The sequence below is a fragment of the Orcinus orca genome, chromosome 7 (genome assembly GCF_937001465.1).
Source record: "Orcinus orca chromosome 7, mOrcOrc1.1, whole genome shotgun sequence".
Taxonomy (NCBI): domain Eukaryota; kingdom Metazoa; phylum Chordata; class Mammalia; order Artiodactyla; family Delphinidae; genus Orcinus; species Orcinus orca.
This window is the reverse complement of record NC_064565.1, coordinates 8,563,689-8,576,456: the sequence shown is the minus strand read 5'-3', so window position 1 is coordinate 8,576,456 and position 12,768 is coordinate 8,563,689.

The window sequence follows — 12,768 nt, the reverse complement described above, 5'->3', positions numbered from 1 at the left end:
CTTCTTGCTTATCTGTAAACTTAGTTCCAACCGTGAGGACATGGTGCCCACCATCTGCCAGCTACCATCACTTTACTTATCTGTTCACTCCTAGTAAACATGTTCAGTGGGTTCTGAGCTATTAACCTGTGCCCCAAGGGGAACACACTTTGTATGATTCCTATTCTTTTCAATTTGTTAAGATGTGTTTCATGGCCCAGGTGTGGTCTATTTTTGTGAATGTTCCATGTGTGCTTGATAAAAATGTGTGTTCTGTTGTATGGGGTGTTCTATAAATGTCACTTAGATCAAGTTGATCGATAGTGTACTTTAGGTCATCTATAGCCTCGCTGATTTTCTAGCTGTTTGATCTATCAATTACTCACAAAGAAGTGTTGATGTGTCCAGCTCTAGTATTTTAGTTCTATCAGTTTGTGCCTCATGTATTTTGATGCTCTACTGTCAAGTGTATACAATTAGAATTGTTGTGCCCTCTTGGAGAGTTAACTCTTATAAATTACAAACTGCCCTCCATATCTGTAGGTTTTGCATTCACAGATTCAACCAACCAAGGATCAAATTTGATTGCATCTGCAGATGCAAAACCCGTGGATGTGGAGGGCCTACTGTACTAGGCCACTGTATGTAAGGGACTTGAACATCCATGAATTTTGGTATCCACTGTGTGTGTGTGGGTGGTGTTGGTGGTCCTGGAACCAATCCCCCATGGATTCCAAAGGATGACTGTATATAACTGTTCATTTTTTTTGTATCTCTGATAGTCTTCTTTGTTCTAAAATCGGCTTGCATGAAATTAATAAGCTACTCTCACTTTCTTTTCATTACTGTTAGCATGGTATATCTTTCTCTATACTTTTACTTCTAAGGTATAGATGTCATTATACTTAAAGTGAGTTTCTTGCAGGGTCTTTTTGTTTTGTTATCTAGTTTCATGATCTCATTCTCACCTGGTGTTCACAATTAGAGGAATTGCTGATAGAGTTGGAGGAAAATCTACCATTTTTGGTAAGTGTATTTATTCGTTGCATTTATTCTTTGTAGCATTCCCCTGACTTTTTCTGTCTTCTCTGGTTTTAAGTATATATGATTCCATTGTATCTTCATCTTAACATATCATTCATACTTATTTTTAAAACTTTTCTAGTGGTTGCCTTGGGGTTTATAACATGCATTTAAAAATAATCTAAGTCCGTCTTCAGATCACCTTAACTGCTTCATGTGGATTGCAGCTACCTCCTAACAGAGTTTCCTCAATTCTCCCCCCATGCCTTCTGACATTGCTGTTATTCATGTTATTAATTCATATGCCATAAATACCCAATACATTGTTACTATTATTGCTTTAAGTAAGACTTTTAGATCAATTAAGAATAAGAAAGATAACATTATTTTACCTTCATTTGTTCCTTTTCTTTTTTTAAATTAATTTTTATTGGAGTATAGTTGTTTTACAATGTTGTGTTAGTTTCCACTGTACAGAAAAGTGAATCAGCTATACGTTTACATAATAGCCCCTCTTTTTTGGATTTCCTTCCCATTTAGGTCACCACAGAGCATGAGTAGTGTTCCCTGTGTTATACAGTAGGTTCTCATTAGTTATCTATTTTATACATAGCAGTGTAAATATGTCAATTCCAATCTCCCAATTCATCCTCCCCCACCATGGTAACCATATATTTGTTCTCTACATCTGTGTCTCTATTTCTGCTTTGCAAATAAGTTCATCTGTATCAGTTTTCTAGATTCCACACATAAGCAAAATTATATGATATTCATTTTTCTCTTTCTGACTTACTTCACTCTGTATAACAGTCTCTAGGTCCATCCATGTCTCTGCAAATGGTACGATTTCGTTCCTTTTTATGGCTGAGTAGTATTCCATTGTATATATGTACCACGTCTTCTTTACCCATTCCTCTGTTGATGGACATTTAGGCTGCTTCCAGGTCCTGGCTGTTGTTGATAGCGCTGTGATAAACATTGGGGTGCATGTATCTTTTTGAATTATGGTTTCCTCAGGGTATATGCCCAGTAGTGGGATTGCTGGGTCATATGGTAGTGCTATTTTTAGTTTTTTAAGGAATCTCCATACTGTTCTCCATAGCAGCTATATCCATTTACATTCCCACCAACAGTGCAGGAGGGTTCCCTTTTCTCCACACTCTCTCCAGCATTTATTGCTTGTAGATTTTTTGATGATGGCCATTCTGACTGGTGTGAGGTGATAACTCATTGTGGTTTTCATTTGCATTTCTCTAATGATTATTGATGTTGAGCATCTATTCATGTGTTTGTTGGCAATCTGTATGTTTTCTTTGGAGAAATGTCTATTTAGGTCTTCCACCCATTTTATGATTGGGTTGCTTTTGTTTTTTTTATTTTGATATTGAGCTGCATGAGCTGTTTGTATGTTTTGGAGATTAATCCCTTGTCAGTTGTTTCATTTACAAATATTTTCTCCCATTCTGAGAGTTGTCTTTTTGTCTTGTTTATGGTTTCCTTTGCTGTGCAAAAGCTTTTAAGTTTAATTAGATCCCATTTGTTTATTTTTGTTTTTATTTCTGTTACTCTAGGAGGTGGGTCAAAAAGGATCTTGCTTTGATTGATGTCAAAGAATGTTCTGCCTCTGTTTTCCTCTAAGAGTTTTATAGTATCTGGCCTTACATTTAGGTCATTAGTCCATTTTGAGTTTATTTTTGTGTATGGTGTTTTGTATGGAAACACAAAAGACCCTGAATAGCCAAAGCAATCTTGAGAATGAAAAAGGGAGCTGGAGGAATCAGGCTCCTTGACTTCAGACTATACTACAAAGCTACAGTAATCAAGACAGTATGGTACTGGCATAAAAACAGAAATATAGATCAATGGAACAGGATAGAAAGCCCAGAGATAAACTCATGCACATATCTTAGTCACCTTATATTTGATAAAGGAGGCAAGAATATACAATGAAGAAAAGACAGTCTCTTCAATAAGTGGTGCTAGGAACTGGACAACTGCATGTAAAAGAATGAAATTAGAACACTCCCTACCACCATTTATTCCTTTTCTGATGCTCCTTATTTAGGTAGATCCAGATGTTTGACCTATTTAATTTCCTTCTGCCTAACAAAATTATTTTAACCTTTCTTTCAAGGTTTCTAATGAGAAGTTCACTGTAATTCTTATTCTTGATCCTCTGTAGTTAAGGTGTCCACTTTTTATCACTTCTGGTTTTCTTCAGATTTCTCTCTTTGTCTTTGGTTTCCCCAGTTTGAATATGATATGTCCAGTGTGTGTGTGTGTTTGGTATTTGTCCTGTTTGGTATTCTCTGAACTTCTCAGATCTGTGGGTTAGTGTCTGTCATTAATTTGGAAAGTTCTCAGCCATTGTTTCTTCAATACGTTTATGCCCCATTCTCTGTCTACTCCTTCTGGTATTCCATTACATGTATGCTACACCTTTTGCTATGTCTCACAGTCTTAGATGTTCTATTCTGGGTTTTGTTCCAGTTAATTTTCTCTTTGTGTTTCAAATTGGGAAAGTTTAGTTACTTATATTCAAACTCACTGAATTTTTTTTTGCTTTTTTATTGCTATAAAATATACATAACATAAAATTTACCATTTCAGTCATTTTTCAGTGTACAACTGAGTGACATCAAGTACATTGCATTAAACTATGCATCCAGAACTTTTTCATCATTTCAAACAGAAACTATCCCATTAAATAATAACTCACCATTCTGCCCTCCCCACCCCCCAACCAGTCTCTGTTAACCTCTATTCTACATTCTATCTCTCAGAAGTTACTAGCTCTATGTACCTCATATAAGTGGAATCACAATATTTGTCTTTTTGTATTTGCCTTATTTCACTGCATAATGTTTTCAAAATACATCCATGTTGTAGCATGTATCAGAATTCATTACTTTTTAAGATTGAATAACTTTCTGTTGTAGGTTTATATCACATTTTGCTAATCAGTTCACATCTTGATGAGCATTTGCATTGTTTCTACTGTTTGACTACTGTGAATAATGTTGCTATGAACAGTGGTGTACAAATATCTGTTTGAGTCCTTGTTTTTACTTCCTTTGGGTATATACCTAGGTGTGTAATTGTTGGATCATATGGGATTTCTATGTGTTATTTTTTGAGAAACTGCCAAACTGTTTTCCACAGTGGCTAAATCATTTTACATTTCTGCAATGCAAAAGGGTTCCAATTTCTCCATATCCTTGCCAATACTTGTTATTTCCCTTTTAATATATATATCCTAGTCACCCCAATGAGGGTGAAGCGGTATCTCACTGTCGTTTTGATTTACATTGCCCTGATGATTAGTGTTGGTGGGCATATTTTAATGTACTTATCAGTCATTTGTATATTTTCTTTAAGAAAAGTCTATTCAAGTCTTTGGCAACTTTTAAAAATTGAGTTATCTGTCATTGGTTGTTAAATTTTATGAGTAGAAAATATTTTCTCCAATCCTGTAGATTGTCTTTTCACTTTCTTGATAGTGTTCTTTGATGCAGTAAAAATTTGAATTGTGATGAAGTCCAAGTTATCTATTTTTTTCTACTTTTTCTGTGCTTTTGGCATCATATCTAAGAAATCATGACCAAATCCAAAGTTATAAAGAATTTCCGCTATGTTTTATTCTAAGATATTTACAGTTTTAGTTCTTACATGTAGGTCTTTGACCCTTTTTAAAAAAATTTTTTTGGCTAATGGTGGACTCTGGGAGGGCTCACACCAAGGGGTACTTCTCAGAACTTCTGCCAGTGTCCTTGTCCCAACAGAGAGCAACAGCCACCCTCTGCCTCTGCAGGAAACCATCCAACAATAGCAGCTCCACATGTATGAAACTTGGAAGTTGTCACTCCACCCTAATAACCACTAGAAAACCAACAACTCATTGGATCTGTAAGAGAAGGTGGTGGACACAGGGCAAATTGCTGCCCCAAAGATTGAAGAGACAGCCGTGTGAAGGACAGTCTTTTGGTGCTCCAGCCAGGCATCAGGGCTGTGCCACTGAGGTGGGAGAGCCAAGTTCAGGACACTGGGCAACAAGAAACCTCCCAGCTCCACATAATATCAAATGGCAAAAATCTCCCAGAGATCTCCATCTCAATACCAACACCCAGCCTCACTCAATGACCAGCAAGCTACAGTGCTGGACACCCTATAGCAAAAAACTAGCAAGACAGGAACACAGCCCAATCCATAACAGAGAGGCTGTCTAAAATCATAATAAGGCCACAGACACCACAAAACACACCACCAAACATGGACCTGCCCACCAGAAAGACAAGATCCAGCCTAATCCACCAGAACACAGGCACTAGTCCCCTCCAACAGGAAACCTACACAATGCACTGAACCAACAATAGCCACTGGGGACAGACACCAAAAACAACGGGAACTAGGAAACAGGAGGCTGCAAAATGGAGACCCCAAACACAGTAAGATAAGCAAAATGAAAAGACAGAAAAACACACAGCAGATTAAGGAGCAAGGTAAAAACCCACCAGACCTAAAACATGAAAAGGAAATAGGCAGTCTACCTGAAAAATGATTCGGAATAATGATAGTAAAGATGACCCAAAATCTTGGAAATAGAATAGACAAAATGCAAGAAACATATAACAAGGACCTAGAAGAACTAAAGATGAAACAAGCAGTGATGAACAACACAATAAATGAAATTTTAAAAAAAACTCTAGAAAGGATCAATAGCAGATTAACTGAGGCAGAAGAACGGATAAGTGACCTGGAAGATAAAAGAGTGGAAATAACTACTGCAGAGCAGAATAAAGAAAAAAGAATGAAAAGAACTGAGGACAGTCTCAGAGACCTCTGGGACAACATTAAACACACCAACATTCGAATTACAGGGGTTGCAGAAGAAGAAGAGAAAAAGAAAGGGACTGAGAAAATACTTGAAGAGATTATAGTTGAAAACTTCCCTAGTATGGGAAAGGAAATAGTTAATCAAGTCCAGGAAGCACAGAGAGTCCCATACAGGATAAATCCAAGGAGAAACATGCAAAGACACATATTAATCACACTGTCAAAAATTAAATACAAAGATAACATATTAAAAGCAGCAAGGGAAAAACAACAAATAACACACAAGGGAATCCCCATAAGGTTAACAGCTGACCTTTCAGCAGAAACTCTTCAAGACAGAAGAGACTGGAAGGACATAGTTAAAGTGATGAAGGAGAAGAACCTACAACCAAGATTACTCTACCCAGCAAGGATCTCATTCAGATTTGATGGAGAAATTAAAACCTTTACAGACAAGCAAAAGCTGAGAGAGTTCAGCACCACCAAACCAGCTTAACAACAAATGCTAAAGGAACTTCTCCAGGCAAGAAACACAAGTAAGGAAAAGACCTACAATAAAAACCCAAAACAATTAAGAAAATAGAAATAGGAACATACATATCGATAATTACCTTAAATGGAAATGGATTAAATTCTCCCACGAAAAGATACAGACAGGCTGAATGGACACAAAAACAAGACCCATATATATACTGTCTACAAGAGACCCACTTCAGACCTAGGGACACATACAGACTGAACATGAGGGGATGGAAAAGATATTCCATGCAAATGGAAATCAAAAGAAAGCTGGAGTAGCAATTCTCATATCAGACAAAATAGACTTTAAAATAAAGACTATTACAAGACACAAAAAGGACACTACCTAATAATCAAGGGATCGATACAAGAAGAAGATATTACAATTATAAATATTTATGCACCCAACATAGAAGCACCTCAATACATAAGGCAAATACTAACAGCCGCAAAAGGGGAAATCAACAGTAACACAATCATAGTACGGGACTTTAACATCCAACTTTTACCAACGGACAGATCATCAAAAATGAAAATAAATAAGGAAACACAAGCTTTAAATGATACATTAAACAAGATGGACTTAATTGATATTTATAGGACATTCCATCCAAAACCAGCAGAATACACATTTTTCTCAAGTGCCTATGGAACATTTTCCAGGATAGACCATATCCTGGTTCACAAATCTAGCCTTGGTAAATTTAAGAAAATTGAAATTTTATCAAATATCTTTTCCGACCACAACGCTATGAGACTAGATATCAATTACAGGAAAAGATCTGTAAAAATATACAAACACATGGAGGCTAAACAATACATTATTTATAACGAAGTGATCACTGAAGAAATCAAAGAGAAAATAAAAAAAATACCTAGAAACAAATGACAGTGGCGACACGATGACCCAAAATCTGTGCAATGCAGCAAAAGCAGTTCTAAGAGGGAAGTTTTTAGCAATACAGTCCTACCTTAAGAAACAGGAAACACCTCGAATAAACAACCTAACCTTGAACCTAAAGCAATTAGAGAAAGAAGAACAAAAAAAAGCCCAAAGTTAGCAGAAGGAAAGAAATCATAAAGATCAGATCAGAAATAAATGAAAAAGAAATGAAGGAAACAATAGCAAAGATGAATGAAAGTAAAAGCTGGTTCTTTGAGAAGATAAACAAAATTGATAAACCATTAGCCAGACTCATCAAGAAAAAAAGGGAGAAGATTCAAATCAATAGAATTAGAAATGAAAAAGGAGAAGTAACAACTGACACTGCAGAAATACAAAAGATCATGAGAGATTACTACAAGCAACTCTATGCCAATCAAATGGACAACGTGGAAGAAATGGACAAATTCTTAGAAATGCACAACTTGCCGAGACTGAATCAGGAAGAAATAGAAAATGTGAACAGACCAATCACAAACACTGAAATTGAAACTGTGATTAAAAATCTTCCAACAAACAAAAGCCCAGGACCAGATGACTTCACAGGCGAATTCTATCAAACATTTAGAGAAGAGCTAACACCTATCCTTCTCAAACTCTTCCAAAATATAGCAGAGGGAGGAACATTCACAAACTCATTCTACAAGGCCACCATCACCTTGATACCAAAACCAGACAACGATGTCACAAAAAAACAAAACTGCAGGCCAATACCACTGATGAACATAGATGAAAAATCCTCAACAAAATACTAGCAAACAGAATCCAACAGCACATTAAAAGGATCATACACCATGATCAAGTGGGATTTATCCCAGGAATGCAAGGATTCTTCAGTATACGAAAATCAATCAGCGTGATACACCATATTAACAAATTGAAGGAGAAAAACCATATGATCATCTCAATAGATGCAGAGAAAGCTTTCAACAAAATTCAACACCCATGTAATATCAAAACCCTGCAGAAAGTAGGCATAGAGGAAACTTTCCTCAACATAATAAAGGCCATATATGACAAACCCACAGCCAACATCATCCTCAATGGTGAAAAACTGAAACCATTTCCACTAAGATCAGGAATAAGACAAGGTTGCCCACTCTCACCACTCTTATTTAACATAGTTTTGCAAGTTTTAGCCACAGCAATCAGAGAAGAAAAAGAAATAAAAGGAATCCAAATTGGAAAAGAAGAAGTAAAGCTGTCACGGTTTGCAGATGACATGATACTATACATAGAGAATCCTAAAGATGCTACCAGAAAACTACTGGAGCTAATCAATGAATCTGGTAAAGCAGCAGGATACAAAATTAATGCATGGAAATCTCTGGCATTCTTATACACTAGTGATGAATAATCTGAAAGTGAAATTAAGGAAACACTCCCATTTACCATTGCAAGAAAAAAATAAAATATCTAGGAATAAACCTACCTAAGGAGACAAAAGACCTGTATGCAGAAAATTATAAGACACTGATGAAAGAAATTAAAGATGATACAAATAGGTGGAGAGGGCTTCCCTGGTGGTGCAGTGATTGAGAGTCTGCCTGCAGATGTGGGGGAAATAGGCTCATGCCCCAGTCTGGTAAGATCACATATGCTGGGGAGCAGCTGGGCCCGTGAGCCATGGCCACTGAGCCTGTGTGTCGGGAGCCTGTGCTCCACAATGGGAGAGGCCATGACAGTGAGAGGCCCGTATACTGGAAAAAAAAAATCTGTGGAGAGACACCATGTTCTTGCATTGGAAGAATCAACATTGTGAAAATGACTATACTACCCAAAGCAATCTACAGATTCAGAACAATCCCTATCAAACACCACTGGCATTTTTCACAGAACTAGAACAAAAAACTTCACAATTTTCTATGGAAACACAAAGGACCCTGAATAGCCAAAGCAATCTTGAGAACGAAAAATGGAGCTGGAGGAATCAGCCTCCCTGACTTCAGACTATACTACAAAGCTACAGTAATCAAGACAGTATGGTACTGGCACAAAAACAGAAATATAGATCAATGGAACAGGATAGAATGCTCAGAGATAAGCCCACACACATATGGCCACCTTATATTTGATAAAGGATGCAAGAATATACAGTGGAGAAAAGACAGCCTCTTCAATAGTGGTGCTGGGAAAACTGGACAGGTACATGTAAAAGTATGAAATTAGAACACTCCCTAACACCATACACAAAAATAAATTCAAAATGGATTAAAGACCTAAATGTAAGGCCAGAAACTATCAAACTCTTAGAGGGAAACATAGGCAGAACACTCTATGGCATAAATCACAGCAAGACCCTTTTTGACCCTCCTCCTAGAGAAATGGAAATAAAAACAAAAATAAACAAATGGGACCTAATGAAACTTCAAAGCTTTTGCCCAGCAAATGAAACCATAAACAAGACCAAAAGACAATCCTCAGAATGGGAGAAAATATTTGCAAATGAAGCAATTGACAAAGGATTAATCTCCAAAATTTACAAGCAGTTCATGCAGCTCAATAACAAAAAAACAAACAACCCAATCCAAAAATGAGCAGAAGACCTAAATAGACATTTCTCCAACGAAGATATACAGATTGCCAACAAACACATGAAAGAATGCTCAACATCATTAATCATTAGAGAAATGCAAATCAAAACTACAATAAGATATCATCTCACACCAGTCAGAGTAGCCATCCTCAAAAAATCTAGAAACGATAAATGCTGGAGAGGGTGTGGAGAAATAGAAACACTATTGTACTGTTGGTGGGAATGTAAATTTATACAGCCATTATGGGGAACAGTATGGAGGTTCCTGAAAAAACTACAAATAGAACTACCATACGACCCAGAAATCCCACTCCTGGGCATATACCCTGAGAAAATCTTAATTCAAAAAGAGTCATGGGGCTTCCCTGGTGGCACAGTGGTTGAGAGTCTGCCTGCTGATGCATGGGACACGGTTTCATGCTCCAGTCTGGGAAGATCCCACAAGCCGCGGAGTGGCTAGGCCCGTGATCCATGGCCACTGAGCCTGAGCATCTGGAGCCTGTGCTCTGCAATGGTAGAAGCCCAAAACAGTGAGAGGCCCGTGTACCGCAAAAAAAAAAAAAAGAGTCATATCCCAAAATTTTCATTGCAGCTCTATTTACAATAGCCAGGACATGGAAGCAACCTAAGCATCCATCAACAGATGAATGGATAAAGAAGATGTGGCACATATATACAATGGAATATTACTCAGCCATAAAAAGAAATGAAATTGAGTTATTTGTAGTGAGGTGGATGGACCTATAGTCTGTCATACAGAGTGAAGTAAGTCAGAAAGAGAAAAAAAATACCGTATGCTAACACATATATATGGAATCAAAGAAAAAAAAAAGGAAAGGTCATGAAGAACCTAGGGGTAAGACAGGAATAAAGACACAGACCTACTAGAGCATAGACTTGAGGATATGGGGAGGGGGAAGGGTAAGCTGTGACAAAGTGAGAGAGTGGCATGGACACTACCAAACGTTAAAATAAATAGCTAGTGGGAAGTAGCAGCATAGCACAGGGAGATCAGCTAGGTGGTTTGTGACCACCTAGAGAGGTGGGATAGGGAGGGTGGGAGGGAGGGAGATGCAAGAGGGAAGAGATAAGGGAACATATGTATATGTATAACTGATTCACTTTGTTATAAAGCAGAAACTAACACACCATTGTAAAGCAATTATACTCCAATAAAAATGTTAAAAAATTTTATTGGAGTATAGTTGATTTAAAATGTTTCATTAGTTTCTGTTGTACAGCAAAGTGAATCAGTTATACATACATACATATATATATATCCACTCTTTATTAGATTATTTTCCCACATAGGTCATTACAGAGTATTGAGATGAGTTTCCTGTGGTATACAGTAGGTCCTCATTAGGTATCAGTTTTATATTTGGTAGTGTGTATATGTCAATCCCAGTTTTCCAACTTATCCTCCCACCCTTTCTGCCCTGCAACCATAAGTTTTTTTTTCTACATCTGTGTCTCTATTTCTGTTTGTAAAGAAGTTCATTTGTTCCTTCCTTTAGATTCCACATATAAGCGATATCTGACTTACTTCACTCAACATGACAATCTCTAGGTCCATCCATGCTGCTACAAATGATATTATTTCATTCTTTTTTATGACTGAGTAATATTCCATCATGTATATGTAGCATATCTTCTTTATCCATTCCTCTGTCAATGGACATTTAGGTTGCTTCCATGTCTTAGCTATTGTAAACAGTGCTGCAAAGAACATTGGGGTGCCTAGTTTTTCAAATTATGATTTTCTCTAGATATATGTCCAGGGGTGGGATTGCTGGATCATATGGTACTTCTGTTTTTAGATTTTTAGGGAACCTCCATACTGTTCTCCATAGTGGTTGTACCAATTTACATTCCCACAAGGAGTATAGGAGGGTTTCCTTTTCTCACAACCTCTTTAGCATTTATTGTTTGTAGATTTTTTGATGATGGCATTCTAACCGCTGTGAGGTAATACATCATTGTAGTTTCGATTTGCATTTCTCTAGTAATTAGTCATGCTGAGCATCTTTTCCTGTGCCTCTTGGCCATTTCTATGTCTTCTTTGGAGAAACATCTATTTAGATTTTCCACCCATTTTTTGATTTGGTTGTTTGTTTTTTTGATATTGAGCTGCATGAGCTCTTTGTATATTTTAGTGATTAATCCCTTTTCAGTCACTTCATACACAAATATTTTCTCCCATTTGGTGGGCTGCCTTTTTGTTTTATTTCTGGTTTCCTTTGCTATACAAAAGCTTTTAAGTTTAATTACGTCTCATTTGTTTATTTTTGTTTTCATTTCCATTATGCTAGAAGAAGGATCTAAAAAGATATTTGCTGCAATTTTTATCAAAGAGTGTCCTGCCTTTGTTTTCATCTAAGAGTTTTATAGTGTCCAGCCTTACATTTAGCTCTTTAATCCATTTTGAGTACATTTTTGTGTATGGTGTTAGGGAGTGTTCTAATTTCATTCTTTTACATGCAGCTGTCCAGTTTTCCTAGCACATCTTATTGAAGAGACTGTCTTTTCTCCATCATATATTCTTGCCTCCTTTGTCATAGATTATGTGACCATAGGTGTGTGGGTTTATCTCTGGGCTTTCTATCCTGTTCAATTAATCTATATTTCTGTTTTTGTGCCAGTACCATATTGTCTTGATTACTGTAGCTTTGTAGTGTAGTCTATAGTCAGGTAGCCTGATTCCTCCAGCTTCGTTTTTCTTTCTCAAGATTGCTTTGGCTATTTGGGGTCTTTTGTGTTTCCATACAAATTGCAAAATTTCTTGTTCTAGTTCTGTGAAAAACGCCCTTGGTTATTTGATTGGAATTGCATTGAATCTGTAGATTGCTTTGGGCAGTGAAGTCATTTTCACAATCCTGATTCTGCCAATCCAAGAACATGGTATATCTCTCCATCTTTTTGTGTCATCTTTGAT